The sequence below is a fragment of the Parasteatoda tepidariorum genome, chromosome 7 (genome assembly GCF_043381705.1).
Source record: "Parasteatoda tepidariorum isolate YZ-2023 chromosome 7, CAS_Ptep_4.0, whole genome shotgun sequence".
Classification (NCBI taxonomy): domain Eukaryota; kingdom Metazoa; phylum Arthropoda; class Arachnida; order Araneae; family Theridiidae; genus Parasteatoda; species Parasteatoda tepidariorum.
The window spans coordinates 37,438,073-37,456,695 of NC_092210.1; the positions used below are offsets into that span (position 1 = coordinate 37,438,073).

At 27.4% G+C, this 18,623-nt stretch overlaps 1 protein-coding gene across 2 annotated transcripts in view; it reads right to left on the bottom strand.

The window, feature by feature from the left end:
- Positions 1–18,623, bottom strand: part of LOC107455639 (uncharacterized) — a 107,448-nt gene that overhangs the window by 49,579 nt on the left and 39,246 nt on the right. Inside the window, exon 1 of one of the 2 annotated variants that reach the window (XM_043048215.2) lies at positions 12,232–12,433. The exons of the other annotated variant lie outside the window; for it this stretch is intronic. The gene's annotated coding sequence lies outside the window, so the exon portion shown is untranslated. Of the gene's footprint in view, positions 1–12,231; positions 12,434–18,623 lie in introns of those variants that run through there. 2 annotated transcript variants of the gene reach the window in all.

Consider the following 18,623-nt stretch of genomic DNA (forward strand, 5'->3'; position numbering starts at 1 on the left):
AAATCTTTTACATTAGGGTTCGCAAATAGTATTTAGCAGGAAAATGTGGCAAAGCTACGAGTATAAGCCAAAATCGTTTTTATTTTCAGACACAAAAGTACGTAGCTTGTACGTAGCAAAAAATATGGAGGACGTAAAAAAGTTTGGAAACTATCATGTTTCTCGATAAATATACATCGAATCGGAAAAGTGAAAATAAACCCCTTTATTTAAGTTTTCCGTTCATACCGAATTCGATCTGCCTTCCCCACCCAGAGGACGGGGTGGAAGTAAACTTTGAAAACCTAAATGTTTACCCCTATTTTTATTGCAGATTTGGATTTTCCTGAAGTAACCCTATTTGACCGACAAGTTTCTAGTATTTTAAATCACAGATGACGTTGTATCCGAGAAAATTAAAATTGGGTACAAACTGTTTGAAAGACCCCTCTTATCTTGAGACCCATTAGATTAAGATCATAAAAAATACATGTTTTTATTTTTTTTATCGATTTTTAATTTTTTTTTTTCAAAAAAAATCAAGAATCATTTTTCCCTCATCGTATGGGGCTCGATTTTAAATAGTTTGAACCCTCTTCTTTTCCTTAGATAAAGTGCTATCGTTGAAGCAAAAATCACATACCTATAGGTCAAATGGAGCTGCTTTTCTTCCTAAGAATCCGAATCTGCAATAAAACGGGGATTAATATTTAAGATTGCAAGTTTCTACCCAACCCCAGGGGGGGGGGTGAGGATGACAGTTCGAGTTTGGTGTCGTTGGACAATTTGTAAAAATACTGAATGTGTTTAGTTTCATTTTTCAATTCGATGAATATTTTTCTAGCTAATTACAAGCAAAAATATATTTTTCGTATTTTTTATTATAAAATCAGTCTAATAGATATTAAAAAATCTGCTATTATCGTAGTTATATTTGTTCTAAAATATAAAATACCCAAAATGTGAAATTTATCAAGAACTAATTTTGAAAATTAAAGAAATTCAATAATGAATAACTGTTTCTCTTGGATTTAAATAACACCAAATAAATACAAATTTGAAGAAAACATTGTTTGGAAGAGAGCCGTGCTTCGAAAATTTTGCCTTTAATGCAGAAAAAAACCTTGTGGCATGCTATATTTTATAGCCTTAAATTAACAAAATGCTAAATGTAATATTTTTCACTTATTTTGACCTAAATTAATACAAAATAATGAATAAAAAGTTTAAAAAATACGTATAATCGAAATTCAGCGTCAAATTGTTAAACTGCTTACGGGCATGCGCCCAATTAACGCAGACATAAATTTACCTCAGGACAGTAAAACTTTCTTAAAAAATATTATTGAAAACCATTCATAAGATAAGAAATACGAATGCAAAAAAAGCAATTTCGTTAAATTTTCTGTTTTAAAAGAAATGAGGTCAACTTCAGAATGCAGAAACGTAAATAAAATTCTGAGAAAAGAAAATACATTATTGATTTCTGACTCGAGGAAAAAGTTTTTTAATTTAATGCGATCTTAAGATTTAACATACAATATATATATTCATAGATAATATATCTTTACATAAAAAAAGAAGTAAGATTTCCAATTTACTTAACTCTTATAAAGAAGATTTACAAAGAAATATATCGTTATTGAATTGAACTTAGGAGATATAAAAGTAATAAGAACATTTTTCAATTTCAACTTAAAAATGAAAATCAATTTGCGTACATATTAGGTCTCTAACAGCTCAAATACAAAATGAATATAGAAACTTCATAGAAACTTTTGTTCAAGTCATTCTCAGTTTTTCTTTCCTAAACTTTTATTTTAGCTAAAGACATTCTTTTTCCTGAGGCTTTTATGTGTTTTTAAGACTTTAAGAATATATATATTATGCTTTTTAAGATTTAATCTTAGAATTTTATTGGAAAAAAGAGTAGTTGGAAAAAAAGTAAAGTAAAGAAGAATTAAATATTTAAACTGTAAGGAACAAGAATTTGGTTAGAGATAACATTTAATTCAGCAAGAGTCATATGAAATAAAATAATATTGATTGAGTTATGACAGTAAATTTAAATTCATTTATGCATGCAACTTCAAGTTACTGAAAGATTATTTCGGTAAATACATAAATATTTTAATGTGTATTAAATGTGTACACATTATATTATATCGAGTTATTTATTTATTATATATCCATTATATCGATAGTAACTAAACACGAAATAGTCAACAGAATATATATCTAAAATGTAAATAATAAATTCAGTAATTTAAGACAAGTTACTAAAGATTTTATGATTTTTGCAGCAATTTTATCATTTGTCTTAGAATTATGAGGTAGCAAATTTAAGACATAATAAAATATTTATTACTAAAAATCTTTAAAAAACAAAATCTATGAACGTTTTTTAACTTGCTTAAGAAGTAGTTGATAGTTGAAATTATTTTTAGAAGGTTGGAAATTTAAAAAAAAAGATTGTGGTCCAGACCTGATATGGATATCTGAAGTTTGTACCAGTCATCTTGAATTTACAGAGAAGGTGAAATGAGAAAGTTTTAAACATTGATATCTAAAAAAGTAAGGCACCGTTACGAATGAGACCAAAACCAAGTGGATAACACCAACAGCTGATAATAAAGTATTTATGTATAAAGAATTAGGGTTCTTTTTGCTCATACCTGTACACCCTTTATACTTTTACTTTTACACATACCCTATTTTTTTTTTTTTTGCTCATAACTATACATATCTAACATAGCTATCTAAAGAAAAATTTGGTATTGTTCAATGTTTAATTTGATCCTAAGACACATAAAAACAAATTTAAACCGATGGAACAAATAGTCCTGCAGATATAAGGTTTTCATGCGCAATTGATATTAATCAAAATTTGTTTATTTACTTAATGGACCCTTTTATCTTATAAACCATACGACTTATTGTTTTATGTTTTATGTCATTCGATTCAGCCTGAAGAAATACATAAAAACACTTCCTATACATAAAACTATATAATGTTCAAACTTGTCAATTATTGACTTTTTTTTATTTCATTCCTATGGACAAAAAAATACATATAACTCATCACTTATCAGGATAAGAATGTCAGGCCCAAAAATAGGCGCATGTGTAAAATCGTGTTTCTTATGCATGAATCATATTAATACTGACATGACTAACCTCTAAATTACTAGTCATACCGACCTTTAAATTATTAGTCTTACCAACTCGGTTTTAATTTCAGAATTTTCAGATAAAAAAACTTAAAGAAAACTGGACATTAATTTTTAAGTTTTTCTTTCCTTCTTTCTTTGCCCTCTCCTCTTCAGTGAATTAAAAATGGCGGCGAAAGCTCATCTGGGAGAAGATCATATGGGTATAATATAATTGGATATAAATTGATTATGGGTACTCATGTTAGACATAAATTATTATTTTTAAAACAATTAAAATATTTCCCTTTTCTTCGTTTTGAACTTTCTTATTGAATCAAAAACTGTACTAATTTTAAAATCATGCAAGATGGTAAACATAAAGAGTCGGTTTCAGATAAAAAGAACTAAAGCTGATCCTAAGATCCTAAATCAAACCTTCCAGATCCTAAATCAAGCTTCTAGATCCTAAATCAAACTCATTCATTCTCAGGCACTGGCTAATGAAATTTAAATATTAAATTCTTGGATTAGCGTGCATTTTATTTATTCATGCTCTTAACTATAACATTTCCTCAGGTTTTAAATTGTAGTCGATGAAAGGAAATTCTTCTACATCAACAATTAATTTAATTATACACTGACATAAAATTAAATTATTGGTTGCAATTAAATTCCATGTTCATGTAAGCGTACAAATATTTTTAAATTAAATTTAAGAACCATTAATTGCAATAATAGGACATGATTATTAATTGCTCGTTTTGCTGTCACTACATACGATACATCATATTCATCATGAAATTCCGTTGTTAGTAGTCATCTAGTGGAATTGAATTTTAGTATTACATTTCTCTTGAGTAATTTTTCTAAGTTAATTAGGACTAGACTGTTTAATTTACTTGAATAATTAAAATGTTAGTTGCACATAAAAAAAAATTTTTGGACAATGAATTTTTAAAAAAAGTTAATTAATTAGTGTAATAGAAACTATGAATTAATTACTCTTCTTCTCATTATTATTACTATTTCCTTGATATACATTTATGCTATTGTGAATCCATGTCATATAACAGATGTTTTGATCCTAATTTCAAAAACCACATATTACTTTTTTATTACGTATTTTTATGTATTTAAGGTTTCATTCAGAAATTATGATACCTTACTAGTGAAATGGAGAATGATTTAAACGTTTTGTGTAATGAGTATAAGAATAAGTTGTTTGAGTAATTACTCAAAAATGTTTAATGTATTGATTGATATGATGTTAAAAGATTGAGCATAGAAAAGCGTTAATTTAATTTTGACTGTTGTCTAATAATCATTGTTAAGTGTATATAATGAGCTAGCTAAAAAATCAATATTAAGAAAGAAGAAAATTTTGAGTACTTTCTCAAAAATTTAGAGCGAATTTCTAAGTTAGAAAAATGGTAGGCAAACAAAAAGGGCTTAATTTTATATTTAAATCCTTCAAATAATACCTTAAAAGCAGTTAGTGATGCAAACATTGCTGGGACTGATGAGAAAGAATATGAAAGTATAATAAAAATATTAAAGGAAAAAATTTCGAAGCAATTACTTTATAGGGAACTACAAAGCAAATTTAACACACTAACACAGAAATCTCACCAAAATACCAAAGGTTCAATGAAAGAAGTAAATAAAATAAGAGATTGTCGAAGAATAAACGGAAATAGTAATAAGCAAATACGAACTTAGCTTTGAAGATTAAATCATTGAAGCTGTGAGATAGCAAAAAATTCGGTATTAGACTTGAAGTAATGAGGAGAAAGGTAACTAATTCTAAGGAAATTGGATAAATAGCTACAGTGCACAAAAAATTAGCTAGTGCAGGGGATACTTTAAGCAACGAAATCAGATATAAAAAAGTACTTTCTCTGAATGAACATGCCTATTTTTCAACAAATTTGGATTTTTGGCCCCCAAAATGAAGGGGGTAGCCACAATCCAGGAAATATGGTCCTAATTGTTTGGACAGGAGAGCGGTCGAAAATTTAATCCCCTTAATGCTAATTTTACTATTCGCATATTTCGTCACGTTTCAAGAACTTTATAAGGAAATTGAAAATTTTTTGCACATAATTATGAAATTCGTATTCCTTGCAAAAAATTATTCTTAGAAAATATTTACTATTTTTTTATATTTTACTTTATAGTTGTTGAACAAAATTTTGAATTGTGAGGCATGTAATTGCTTATATCATTCCGAACAATGTAATTTTACACTGCAAAATAAAAAATCTGAGCAAAATAAATCGAATATTTCCTGAGAAATCGAATTTTTAAATAGTCGTGCTTTCAAAATTCAAATTTTTATTCTACTTCAATTTGAATTATTATCAAAATCTTATAGGTCTTTGCCATTTGCTGATATAGTAGAGCCTGAATTTAATCTTTTGCAGAAATTTCAAATTCAAATTAAACCTTACCCTATTCCAAACATTGCTAAAGTCTTTGCTAAAATGAAATTCAGAGTTTTTTCAACGTTGGTATGATTGGACCATCTTCATCTAATTGTTTTACTGTAATATTTATAAGTAAAATTTTACTTTTCGAAAGCGTTTTTAACTAACTAATATTTAGTATAGTTATTTATTACATCCAGAATTCAGTTACTAAGTTTGTTTGCCTAAAATTAATGACGTTTTAAATAACATTTCAGGAAAATCAATTTATTCAGTTAAAAATAAATAATTTTGCAATTAAAATGAAAAGAATACAATGTAACTACACTAGAAATTTCTGGGTAAAAAGGGTCAAATAGCAATTTATTTAACTGTTACTTTACCATTTTCAACCAAAATAGTTAAATAAGCATAAAAAAGATGACATTCAAACTGTTAAGTGTGAGAAAAACGTTCATTGATTGTTCTTACCTAAAATGGTTTTGCAGCCAGAATTCTATCCGGGCCAAACAGGCCTTATAAAGCAACAAACCTTATAAAGCTATTTAGTTTCTTGCAGCAGGGTGCATATAATAGCGGAAAGAGCTAATCGGTCAATCCTATGACAGGCTGAACAGGGGTTCAAATCCCAGTGTTGACATCATAACATTTCTTCCATTTCTTTAATGCATGAAAAGTTTACAGTGTCTTACACTGTTCAAGTTTCCTTCGTCTATTGGAATACGAAACTATCGTTCACGCATAAATGGCGCGCCATCTACCGAGTCCCAAAGTCCATTTAAGTTTGATTTTCATCATTTAGAAACTATTCAATGTTAAATGGTTACAGAACCATTTATTTTTGTATTCACAGTTTCTTAGCCGCACCAGTTGTAAACAGTTTCAAAACTGTATCGGTAAAAATGTTCCTAACCATAAACTTTATGGTTAATAGGATGGACTGACTGCTTCCTGCTATTTTACCATAATTTCAAAATGAAAATTCTAACAGTATAAATTTACATTTCGTTGTCAGATAAGCTGATTTCAGCCCACATGTTTACTTTTTGGATTTCGTAAGAGTACTTCATATTTTTATAATCTTATTTCTAAATGTTCATATGATATTAGAGACCTATTTTGCAGTAATGTTTTGCATAGTAGCTACTGCAAAGTTCTTTGCTTTTAAAGTAAGCTCTACTTCCTTTATCTCTATATAACAATATAATATTTAATCATAATGTCTAACACAGATTTTCATTGTTGCCGGAGCAGTTTTATTGGCCGAAAAATCACATAGTAGAATTCAGTTTTCCTACATTAATTTCCATATTTCTTGTTTGTCATCAGCATAAAATTAATAAAAGTCATAAAAGCATTTTTTTCTATGAAATATATCCTTTATATATATCCTACATAAACTCAAATGAATTATGAAAAAAGAAAAATTCGTTCTTCGATCTTTTACTTTTTTATATCTTTAGTTCAATCAATCGAAGTACAATCATTTGCTCTAAATGTATTTAAATGAATACAATAGTTTTAAACAAAAACTACTCTAATTTCACTTAGTCAAATTTCAAATAAGCTCAATTCAATTTCAGAAAAATATATTTTTTCTTCATACTTACAAATTAAATAAACAAGCATTTTCTATTCAGTCAAGCACTGAAAACGATTAAAAGCGTTCTTAATTTGAAGGTCGATAAACATGATTTCTGTCTCCATTATCCTTTATAATTAGCTGAACAATACATTTTTAAAACACATTAAAAGTGGGAAAAGTAAACTTGCTTTGAAGGTAAAGTAAGCATTTTTTAAAATCTCTCTCCGAACTTAAATTCCATGAAAAGGAGGTAAAATCGATTTAAACAAAGGCATCAGAATGTATATATAAACTATGAATATAAAATGATTTCGAGCTTTCTATTAGTAATATGTTAAAATTAAACATTATAAATAAGATACATGTTGCAAAAATATATGTTTTTTTTAATTACAAGAAACGGCATATATTGGAACAAAACAATCAATTATTATCCACTATATAAGGTGTTTCATTTCGGTGCTTTTTGACAAATTTTCGAATTTTAAAATGATTAGCTCAAAAAACTTTTTTAGCTAGGTGAAAGAAGAACATAAATTTAAATACATCATTCTAATTTGTTTTTGAAAAGTTTAACCTCAAAACTGGTATTTTCGCTGAAAACACATTGTAAAAAATCCCTGATTAAATTCCGGTTAAAAGTCCCGGCACAGAGGGTACCACGTTGAAATCCATAAACTTATTGATTTCATTGGAAATTAATGCGGTTAAATGGAGTTACATATTTGATATTTGTTGATCACGAGTCTTTAAAAATTCCCGAAAAATGAAAAAATATTAGCAATAAAATCGATGATACTTAGCAAAGTACGCTCTATGTAAAGACATAGATTTATATGTGGAATAATTACTCATCAAAAAAGGAGAAGGGGTTTACAGTAATGTAACAAAAGTGAACTCAAAATCGTATTTTAATAGAAACCTTTTGGGTGGCAAAGAAATTTGTAAAACCAAGTTCAATAATCACTGTTAATGGCATGTAAGAAATATGGAAAAGTGTTAAAACAAAGAGATCGAGAATTGCGTTATTTTAACGAATGTAATTTAGGGAAAATCCATAAAAGGGAAAATGCACTTGGATGCCCCTGGTATTTGCAAAAGAGCTGACAAATAAAAGTTTACGAACTGAATAAGATTAAAGTAGTAGATAATTTACAAAATATTAACCTTGTGCTGTTTAATTCTTAGATATAAATCATGGGCAATTTTCTTTGCATCAGTAGCATAAAGAATGTGTGTGATGTTCTAATCAAATCCATAGACGTATTAGATCATCATGATTGGTTAAAGATTCCACGTTTTATTCAAAAAAGTAACAGAAGTTAAAATACTGGTCCAAGTTAAGCTACAATATTGAACTAACTTGCTATATCACTTGTAAGTAAATTCACATTACCGTGATAGGTAATCATTCCATAATTTGTTTAATGCTATATTATGGTTAAATTTGATAGCAAATATGATGTAACTGAACAACATACTCAAGTTGTAGCAAATAAACATTTGATACGAAAAACGAATTTTACTATTGAAACTACGTCCAATTTAAAATAAGTCCAAGTTCTGAAACAAAACACATTTGATTAACATTTTAGAATTAGAACCTTATTTAGTTTAATTTAGTTACAGTTTTAGACCACAAACACCGGAATTAGCTTAGTACTACACAGTAAAAAATTCCGGATCAAATTACGGTATAAAGTGCCAGCACTTTGAGTACACCACTTGCGCAAAATCCATATTACCGTAAAATCCATTTTTACTGAAACATATCTATGTAAGTAATACTTACTTATCTACAGTCATTCAGTGATTTTTAGGTAATTATCAGAGAAAAAAATTACGGTACATCAGCTTTTTTTGTTCTGTAACATGTTCCTGTATTAAGGAATTCTCCTGAAAAAAGTACCCTAAATACCAGTACTTTTTTTTGCAACTTGATCTGCAATTTTTTTACAGTGTAACAAACACACTTTTCTTAAATCTTTTATAACTCAAATCTATTTTATGACTCAAATATGTATCTCAATATAAGTTTTTAATCGATTAAAGGAAAAGTAATCCATTAGTTAATAAGTGTCGGATAATGAAAATAGTTCACATGCTTTATTTTAATAAAGCACTTTATATTATTATTTATTATTTATATCATAATTAATATAATTTTAAAAATATAAATAATAACGATAAATTAAAATCTAAATCCTCAAGCAACGTCAATTTTAATGACATTTACCAATACAGGAACCAGGGACAATCGCTATAGCTCTTTAATTGGAATATGTTATGAACATATTTGTAGAGGAAACTGTTGGTTATGGTAAATTTTGATTATCAACTATTTCTAATCTCGGGTAATAGCATTATGTCAAATATTGCTGAATTTAATTAATTTTTTCTTTTTTGATTGGATGGATGTCTAAAAGCACGTTTTGCTTAACTTAATAACGTAAAGACACCATATGGGCAATAAATAATAATAAATAAAAATTCTTTTTTATATGTTTTAGCTCAATTACTTATGTCGGTATATGTCTTTCAATATTGTGCATAATTTCGTAGTAGTGAGGCAGAGCGATTTATTGATTATTTAGTTTTACAACACGTACAAAGAATGGGTATTTAGTTAGTGTTCAATAAAACTGAAGATTTAATATTTATAACATAATTAAACAGTTTATTGATTTTAAATAATTGATTAAACAAATTTTTGTTTCAAGTACTCTTGATCATAAAAACTTATCATTAAATAAAACATGACTTACCATGACATGACTACTCATAAAATATAATCATTATTTCTTTCTGTTTCTCTTTTACACATTTAACGAGAAAATAATGCTATTTAAAGATAAACATCTAATATTCATAAGTTGTTCATAGAGTTTGATGATTGAAACAATTTAATTATAAAAAATAAAATAAAAATACTATTCTTGAAAAAGCGTAGATTAGTTTTATCCACAGGAATGGCAGTTATTTTTAACTAGTTGGCAAACTTATAAACTTTTACCTAATTTTGAAACTTTGAGAAAAAAAATCTTCACTTTATAAGCACAATGCAGCAAACTTTACATTTTTCTCTTCTGCTTTTCTTAAATTAATTTTTCACATCAACTGTCATTTTAGAGATAATAAGTATATCTTCAATAAGATTAATAAAATCAATTAAAGGATAATCTGTGCGGAAAAGGTAAAGGAAAAGATGATTGAATTCTCTAAGGACTCGAAACAAGTCAATACATAAAAATTGATTCAATGGTGTATATTTAATTATATTATTTGTTTCATGAATTATGTTTTCTCAGAAATAGTATTTTGGTGTCAGTATGCTAATAGCATAACTATTTAAACTGCTTTCCCTTTTTCTTGGGTTTTATTTCGATTTCGGAGCAAAATTTTAAAGCAGCGTTTTATTGCCTACAGGAAAGCATAAAATTTTTTCAACGTTTTTAATTTTCCTATTTTGCATTCCAATTACATTTGAATGAGTATAAAACTTTTCAAAACCTGTTTGCTTACACCATTTGTATTTTTTATAAACTTTTTCACTTTCATAATTTTTATTTTTGTAGGATTTAAATTAAAAACCAATTATCAAATCACCATCATTCTCTGTTTGAAAAAATAAAGAATCATTTCCTCTTCTTGATTTGTATCAGATTCATATATGATAAATATTTAACGCTCACATTTTTTCAGTAGCATGAAATAAGAAAAGCACTTAAAATTCCCGCCAGCTGAAAAGTTTATATTCGAAATAGAATATAACGAAAAAAGTATCGAATAAATGTTAAAGAGTTTATTTAGAAGTGACATGTCGTTGTTATTCAAAGATATGAAGTATACTCCCAAAATGAAAGCTTAAAGTTAAATGTTACAAAAATATAGTATAATAAAAAAATAATAGTATAGTTCCAGGAAAAAAAAAATATGGTCGATACTACCAGAATATGGTAAAATTTACCATATTCTAGTTATATTTTACCATTACCATTACCATGATATTGAAATCATGGTAAATTTTACCGAAGAGATTTGGTAACGAGTTTGATAAAATTTGCAATAAAAAATATTTTATAACAAGTGATAAAATTTGGTAAGCGTGTTAAAATTTAGTAATTTTATCTTGATACCATATTGCATGACATAAAAGACATATATCGGCAAAAATTACGTTTCAGTTTAATATTTTTCATTAAACGTGTGGTAATAAGAACAATAGTTTTGAGAACCTGAATTTCCGATTTTCCATATGAAGGGAAAAATTACCAAATAACTGGTTCAAATACCAATTATTTTGGTTTTATTAACCAAAATGATGTTGTTGTTTTTTTTGCCAGAAAAGTCACTAAAATATCGACATATTTTTCACCGTGTAGTAATATTTTCATGTAACAATAGTAATATAATAATGCAATAGTATTATTATAATAAAAAATCACAATATAGCATACTAATAGTAATTCATTTCTTTTGCATTAAAAATAGCAATGTTATCTGGTTATACTCATTTAACCTAATCGTGATCTCGAGCATTTATTTCCAAAAAGCATTTATCCGGAAAACTGAGACAAAATTTTCCTCGAAAAATCTTTATTTCATTGTTCAAAAACATTAAACAATAATCAAGTTATAATATAACGTATCAAAAGTAGTTAGTTTCTTCTCTATTAATAATAACAAAGTTATCTGGATATACTCATTTAACTTAATTTTTATCCAAAATTATTTCCAAAAAGCATAAATCCGATAAAAAAGACAAAATTTTCTTTGAAGAATTATTATTGCATTGTTCAAAAACATTTAAAATAAAACAGGTTATGTTACGTATGGACAGTATTTCATTTCTTTCCTATTAATAATAACAAAGTTATCTGAATATACTCATTTAACTTAAACGTGATCTCAAAAAATTGTTTCTAAAAAAATAATTCAGAAAAAGGAAAACAAAATTGTCTTTGAAGAATTATTATTTAATTGTTCTGAGATATTTAACAATAATCAAGCATATTAATTTTTTTTAAATTTAAAATGTGTTTCATTTTTATAAAATGTAATAAAAATAATTCATAAATACATTCCATACCTATTTATAAGCTACTTTCTTCAATATGAATCACATTCGAAGAGAGTGTTATCGTTGAGCAAAACTGATGTGGAAATGTTGAGATGTCTTACGGCGATGCTCAGGAAACGTCTGTATCGAATGAAGATCTTTTAGAGAATGAGGTTCGGCAAGAAAGAAAACTGCACAGGCGCCAGCTCAATCCCACGTAGGATGGGAGTAGGTAAGTGGGAAATGTGATCAGGAAGTGAAGGGAATATCATCGGGGCATAAAGCCATATTCTAAGACTAGACATATTTATTTATTTGTTTTTGTTTTCCCCCAAGCAAATAATTAAGAGGCCGTCACTAATTTTGTAAGTTGAACTAATAGGCATTTTTTGGCAGGCTTTACAATTTATTTATTTAAGCACATCATTAAGCGTCATGTTTATGTTTTAGGAATATTTCAATTGCATAATGAAAGTAATGGGCAAGGTGTTCCGTAATGACAGATCTTAATGTATACTTTTGCAGCTATGTCACGAAATACGTAAAGGGAATTTGTCTGAAATCTAGAGAAATAATACCGTGGAAAGATTAACTGTAAACATTATAAACAGTTTGATTTTTGGTGGAAACTTTGAGATGTTACTTTAACAACCGTTTTACAATTTAATTTTTCCTTTTAGCAATCAAACAGATTTCGATTTTTCTGTCTTATGTTTTTTTAGTAGTTTCACGAGGAAAAAATTATATAAATACAGTATGGTAATCCTATTTTCGGTAAATAAAACCATAATTCTAGTATTAAAAATCAAAATATATGGTATTTGACTATTGATTATATAATTTTTTGTTCATATGGTAACGGTTTACCGGAAATTCTGGTCTTAAACTTATAATTCTTATTATCACACATTTATTAAAAAAACCCGAGAAGAGTACATTTCACCAAATAAATGGTTTTCATGCCATGTTTTAAGGTATCGTGATAAAATTATAAAATTTGACCATAGTTACCAAATTTTTTACTAAAGTGTTTCGGTGAAAATTACCGAGCTTTTTGGTGCTCTTATAGAGACAGAAATACTATAAACTTTATTATATTTTGGTAGTTTTGACCATACTGTTTTTTCAAAGTTGAAATCGCTTGTCCTTTTTGCTTTTTTCTCGTCTAAATATTAATTTGAAATCCCTGAAGAGCTTTCTTTTTTACTTTATTTATGAATTGGACCCACAAAATATCTAATAAGAGAGACAGTTTTAGAACAACCTCTTTACATGCGATTTGCAGAATTAATGGAGCGTAGGATGAATAGCACAAATGTGTTTCACGCCTTAATCTGACTTTTAAGATATAGTTTAGCAAATAAACAGCATTCGTAATCGCATGTAAGTAAGCAGAAAATCACGTTCTCTTTTCGCTGGCGTAGAATTTCTAAATGGTAATATTTAAAAACCTATCTTAAATCTAATTTCAGAATTCTATTTTTTAGATTTAGTTTTTATATTTACTCAATTCAATTTTCGTTCTTAAATTTAGGGATACACTTTGAAAAATTTTTGTTTAAAAACTTAATAATTCTGTAACCTTCGTACAAAAAATTGTGTTCTCTGAAACTACAGTAATTTGTTTTTAAACTACATCGTAAGCAGTCAAAAGCGTAAGGCGGTTAATAAAGGATTTCTGTAACCATAAATACGGATTACATCTGTTGAGTACAGATTTTTTCAACTTTGAATATGAAATATTTTGATATCAAAGCGGCAACTAATAGTATTATTCATCGAAACAGAAACCAACCGGCTTGCATGGTGATCAAGGAGCTGTACTCAGACCAGGAAGTTTGAATTCCACTTCGGAACGACTTAACTTAGCAATGGAAAAAAATAAAATCCTTCCGCAATTCTTTCAAACGTGATAATTTTTAATAATGTCTCAAAAATCGAGAAAAAGAAAATAATTGAAAAAAAAACTAATCAAAATTTTAGAAATATGTTTCATAATACAAACCAGAGTGTATACAGCTACCTTCATGCCAAATTTCTCTGTCGTACTTTGACCTACAGAAATAACTGGTGAGTACAGATTTTTTTCTGTAATGTTTTGTCGCAGGAAATTTCTGACATGTTTTTCAACAGCATACGGATAATCTTTGGTAACTTTGTTGCCTGAATTTTTCCGTAGTATTACAGATTTCATTTTTACGATGCTGTTTGAGAAGCATTTAAAAAAAAAAAGCTAAATCTCTGTTTTTAATTTTATCTAGAATACAAAAATTTCTGGTTTTTTCCTTCCACTTCAATAGATCAACACCGCGCATGACTGAAGAAATAAATTACCACTCGAAGAGTGCGCAGTATTAATCAAATTAAGCAGTTGAAAAAATTTAGTGTGGGAGGTTCACAAAATGTAATTTATATATTTTAACGACATATTTCATCATCACCATACGTGCGTGTGCGTCATAATGCCACCAACAACTAGCAACCAAATTTCAATTTCCTAATATCACAATTTCAAATTTCCAGATCAAACACGTAGTTACGTTTAAATACTTCATTTAATTCATTACTTTCATCACTTTCACTTATACTAGAAGTAGCTTTTATGATTATTTTAAAATTTTTCAGTCTTAAATCCCTAAAGTAATTATATAAAAATGCTGCTATTTTATGACAGTATATTTCAAAATTAAAAGCATTTTGAGTCTAAAAAAAGCATCGTCCTCTTTACATTTGACGTAACTCAGAATGCTTTTATAGGAATTGCCCAAACTAATGAGTTTGACAACCAACTAAAATGCTTTGTCACTTTCTTATATAAATATATTTTTGTTAAGTAATAAAATAAGAGAAATAAAAATATGATATCAATTTGTTTTTAATTTCCCCCATAAAAGAATAATAGTTACAGTTAAAATATGAAATAATAATTCTTAGAACTAATAGTTAAAAGAATAATAATTAATGAAAATGCATTATATTTAAAAAGTTTTAAAACAAGTTAATATTTTCCAATTTGTCCATGTTTTAATTTTAAATTCTCTAATGTATTAGTAATATTTTTGATCTCCGTCAAACTCGATACACGTTTTTAAATATTGCTTTAAGGGAATAATAGACTGAATCTTAAAAATAACTATTTTATTTCCTTATTTTTCATAATTTTTGTAATATTAAAAACAATAATTTTCATAATATTGTATTTTTTTTAAGTGTCAGCTATACAGATATCTTAATATGCAATGTCTCGATTGAATTATTAAATAATGCTTCTTCTTAACTGCTTGTAGTTAAAAATGTCTTTATTACTTTGCAATTTTTTAAAATGACTTCACTTTTAAATAAGATGTAAATTAAGTCTAATTCAAATGTCTCATGAAAATGAAGATTTTTTTAAATAACTCCATTTTACTTCACTTTTAATTTTAATTTAACTTGTTTCAGTTTTTATCTATGTATTCACGTATTTTTCGATATATATTTATACTAAACTTTTACAGTTTTATCTTTTAAAAAAAATAACGTAAAAACAGTATTTAATGAGGCAAATTATTAAAACAACATAATATTAACGGTTTTAAAATATGTATTTTAATAAATATCTCCTTATTTTTTAAAGGAAAAAAATATGCGCATGAAATACATTCACTGTGGGAAATTTCTCGGAGAAATGGTTAGATAACAATTTATTTAATTGTTAGTTAATCATTTTCAAATAAAACAAAAAACAAAAATAGTCATATAACCATAAATAAGATGGTATTCAAACTGTTAACTGAAAGAAAAACTGTTTATTAACTGCCTTCACCTAATACGGTTAAACAACCAGAATTTTATCACGCCAACTAGAAGCACTTAGTTCCTTACTGCTGGAAACACATTACAGCCAAGAGGGTCAATCTCTTGAAATACAGAACAGGGGTTCGAGTTCCAGCGCTGACATCACAATATATCCCCTATTTTCTTCAACGTATAAGGAGTTTGCAGTTTCCTGCTCCTCAAATTGGTAAACCTGGACTATTAGAATACTATACTTTCATTCACGCATATATGGCAGCACCATGAATCTGCTTAACATAAAACTTCTGGCATTTCCCATCTCTTACGATAGGTGAAATAACCAGAAAAACTAATTAAACCACATTTCACGGTGCATTTGATAAAACACAACTTAACCAGATCACAACTCTAATGCCCATTGCCTAACGAAAGGCCTCATTCGAATGTCCAGTTAAATTTATTTTGCACTGTTCTTAAATCATGCTAGTTTTAATAGTTGAAAAACCTTATAGATTTGTATTCATGTTATTTTAATCTTACTAGTTGTAAACTGTTTCAAAACAATAAAGTAAAAAATGTTTTTTACCGTAAGCTTTGCATTTAATTGGCTGGACAGACTGCTGCCAGTTATTTTACTGTAATAATAGAATAAAATTTTTGCAACGTCGTAAATGCTTCAGAAATAAGCAAACTATCAATCAATTTATCTTTAGAAGCCTTAAAATTTAAAAAAAACAGCACAGCAAAGTAAAATAATCCCACAACATTTAGTTGTCGAAACCAACGCATGATTGTGGTAATGAGACCAAGTGAAACATTTTATAAGGTAAGATTAATCTTAAAATCAGTAAGAAATGTTTACGAAAATATGCAGATATTTTGAAGAAAAATAAAATCTTCAAAGTTCTGAAGAAAATTGAAAGAAAATAGTGCTTTTTTTAAATAAACTCTTAAAATAGTTTTAAGACGAAATAATCAAATTCAAATAAGTACAACTTTTTCTTAAAAGGAAAAAATCGTTCTCACTGAAAGTTCTTTCTACAACAATAACTTCAATAAAATGCTTTTTCATTAAAAATTTCATATCCAAAATAAAATTGATTTAAATTTCTTTCAAGAAAGCTGAGTTTTTAAATAAAAAATAAGAACTTTACAATAAATAGCTATAGAATTTAAAAGAAACTTCGATTCTGTTCAAAATTTAGTTTTGCCATAAATATTTTCAGATAAAAGTCCCATCTAAACTTAAGAAACTCAATTTACATGTGCATTAAATGAATTTATATGAATAAAAAATTTAAAAAAGGTTTAAGAGAAAATTTAATTTCGAAATATTTATTATTGAAGATAACTTTAGTAGTCGTAAACTCAAAATTGGATTGACTGTTCAAGGATGGTTATGAAATAAAATTAAAATAAAATGGCTGGATTTGGTTTTGTAATGGAGGTTCTATAATGACAACTCTTAATAAAATGTTAGTTAAACATTTGTATACAATAGGTGTTGTAAATTTATATTTAATTTAAGAAAACAAAATGAGCTTACAGACATAATCAAAATAAATTATTTAAACAAATTCTCATAGCACACCACGCTTAGTAAACAATGCAAAATAAACGGAACACATTAATAAATAGGACACTTCTCTTAAAAAATTATGCAAAAATACAGCAACAGAAGAATAAAAAAAAACAAAAAAAAAAAAAAAACATTCCTTCTCATCCTCAACTTTAGCAGTGGTTCGGAGGTGTGTGTTAACCTGTTTCAAGAAGATCTCCTGTTATGCCCCTAAGTGTTGCTTTTCTCTTATATACAGAAGACCCGTACCAACCCTTGGAGGATCGGTTTTCATTATGTCTATGAAAGCTAGCCTCCTCCTCCTATGTATAAACTTTGGCTATGCAACGGGAGAATCCCTTCATGGTAAATTCACTTTCACCCTCATAAGTAATTTAAAGTTTAGAGAAAAGTTAATTCAAGTAAAAAATGAAACATTAGATTTTGAAAAAAAAAGTTTTTTTTTTCAAAACATCAAAATGCAAACCAATTGTGGCTTGTTTGCATTTTGATATTTGGAATACATTTTTCAGCATTTGAAACTTCAAGGTTTATCCTAAGCTTACCTGCATTTACTTTTCTTTAAATTTTAAATTTAGCATTACACAATTTTAGCGTAATCCTTCTTCTGCAAGCCAATTTGGGTCTTTCTTTTAATATTTTTCCTTCGGAAACCCAGGAGAGTCCGATTTGTTAGTGAGCATTTGAAAAACATGCTCAGGCCTGCTCTAATTGCTCTTCAATATTTCATATTCAATTATTTTCGAATTCTGCTCATTTTTCAAATAATTGCTTCACTATTTCGTAGGACTCAAAATTTCTGAATATAATGTTTAATGTTTGAAAAGATCTTTCAATTTTTTTTAAGTACTGATTTATTTCATTTGGTAATAAGAATATCGCATAAAAAGTTTTCAGTTTTCAGGACAATGACAATCAGGATATTTTTAGCGACATTGTAGTTTTCAGGACATTTTTAATGACATTGCCTAAAATTATTTAATATAATATCTATGTATATTGAAGTTAAATTTTTGTAAAACTTTTCAGTGTAGTTAAAAAATGAGGAAAAACAGTTAAACATGTC